This window comes from Tinamus guttatus, unplaced genomic scaffold (genome assembly GCF_059628265.1).
Source record: "Tinamus guttatus ecotype Peru unplaced genomic scaffold, ASM5962826v1 Tinamus_guttatus_pri_ptg000150l, whole genome shotgun sequence".
In the NCBI taxonomy this organism is placed as follows: Eukaryota; Metazoa; Chordata; class Aves; order Tinamiformes; family Tinamidae; genus Tinamus; species Tinamus guttatus.
Window position 1 is genome coordinate 12,677,501 of NW_028288684.1, and position 2,417 is coordinate 12,679,917.

The following is a 2,417-nucleotide window of genomic DNA, read 5'->3' on the forward strand; positions in this document are numbered from 1 at the left end:
GTTCCTAACTATTAATATTACTGAACAATAGGATTGACTCTTAGCCTTTTCTTGAAGGCTCTATGGAGACCCCATTTCCATAACTCATGGAGTCTCATTCATTCAGAGTATCTTCAGCAGTCAATGTCACAGTGAAAACTTCACTTACCTGCTGAAATATGATCATTTTCTCTTTCTTACCTATCACAATTTTTTAGCATCCCAAGATTAGAATCTCAATTGCATTCATGTACAAATTAAAGAAGTCAAATAAACATTTCAGGTTTTCTAGGTTGTGTGTTTGAGGCAGATTATATAAGCATTTATAACTCCAAAGTCTAAACAAATTAATTGATTTGACAAACAAACTGCCTAAAGGCCATGCCAAAGAGTATATATTAGCGGATGATATATTCATTCTCTTTCGTTCTGCTGCATGCATGAGAAAACACTGGAAAAGGAATCAGCACAGTAGTATATCTAGGTGATAATGATAGAAGAGACAGAAATATGGCAAAATCTTTGTGTGTGTGTGTTTTTAATTTCAATAATTTAAATTTCAGCTTTAAGGAATAGTCACAATCCATTATACTGTCTATAATCTGTGAAAAGTGCCAAATGTGTCTTAAAGAGATTAGGAAATTTATCTAAGATCAAGAAAGTCATTGAGAGGTTGAACATCCCACTGGCAAAACAGCCAGAGCTTTCACACTCTTTAAACAAGCCATTCTAGAAAAAAAAAAAAAAAATGTACAGAAGATAGAGCAAGTAAGACCATCATACCTCAAACTATTTTTTTTCTGATTATATGACATAAAAAGTACTTTTCATTACACCTGTCCAAGGACTTGTCAATGGTACAGGTAATTTGACCTTCAGATCTTTACTAGTGGTCATATCTATCAACACTACCACTCAACACTAGTGTAAGGTCTTCTTCACAATGCTAACATCCTAATTATTCCCTAAACTCATTCATCGGCAGAAACATGACAAAAGTAGAATTTTTACTCTGTAAGGGAAGAATAGTTAGGAAAGCCAAATGTCTGCTACATCTCTGTGGCATGAAAACAGACTTACATCTTTATTCTAATATATATCACCATAGATACATTTAAGAACAGTTTCCTTCTAAAAGCAATGGTAATAGTGGATTCCCAGGATTTCTGGATTTCTGATTTCTGACTGTTCTCTTTATACTTAGTGAAATGACTGGTGTTGGGAGACCTTCTTGGGTCTGATTGAAGGCATTTGTATTGTTAATGTTACTGTTAATGTTAAGAATACTTTAATTCATTATGAAACACGAAGGGCAAATCCTGATTTTCTCTCCCTGCTCTTGCTTCTCTGAAATAAAGAGTGGAAGTAAGTATCAAATCTCTCTTTAGCACAACTGTGAATCTGGGAGGGGAAAACACGAGTTATTCTTTCACTGTTCATTCTGTTAAATACTGGTTAATGTCTTTTCCTTATAGAATTAGAAATATAATAGTTTTCATTTCATGTTACATTTGTAATAATACCCTCTGCCTTTCCTCAGCAAGCACAGGACTTGAGTTCTTCAAAGAAGGAAGTAAATAATAACAATTAATCTGTCCAATGTTATTTAATAATAGAATGAACTACTCCATGGAGCCAGGAGTAATCTCCACTAAGTGTATTATACAGCAGCCAAGGATAACTGATTTATAAACCTCATAGTCAGGCTGCGGTCTAGTGATGGCTGCATCGGGTTACAGAAAGCTAGTAATTTTGGAAATGACCCCGCTGAAATTTCTGGAGAGTGACTCACTATAAATGGAGCTTGTTGTTATCAGTGGCTACATCTACACCCCTCTCCAGAAAGCTCTCAAGCGCTGTTCTCTTCCTACATTGGCAATGACAATGACTAAGCCCTGGTGGCTGAGCCTGGGCTAGGAGAAGTCTTCTGAGATAGCTCAGACAGTCCATCAGTCTCAGGACAAAGGAATAACTATAACTTTTCTGATAGCAGCATGTTGGCTGGCCTAGGCCTTCTTTGTTGCTGTCTGTTCTTCCCTTCATAATAAGCAGTAAGAACGGGTGATATATAGCTATTGACTCAATTATAATCTCCTGTAGAAGATCTGCAGTAGGTGTAATCTTCTGTAGTAGATCTGCAGGCAGGATATCCTGACCTTAAGGATCCTTTGGGCATTTCTGAGAAGTATGGTTATGTGGCAAATGGTACATCATTGTATCAGTCATGAACGCACAGACTATAACATCATCCTTCCAGAGTGAGCAGGTCTTCCTGCTACTGCTTCCAAAGAGGCATAAAATATACTGCAGTATCATGTCATGCTTAGGGAGACCAGACCAGACCAGACCAGACTTCAAAGTCCGCAAATGTCCGTCAAGGAACTCTATCCAAGCTGCCAGGCCAAGCACATTAGGGGTGAACATGTCAGTATGCAAGT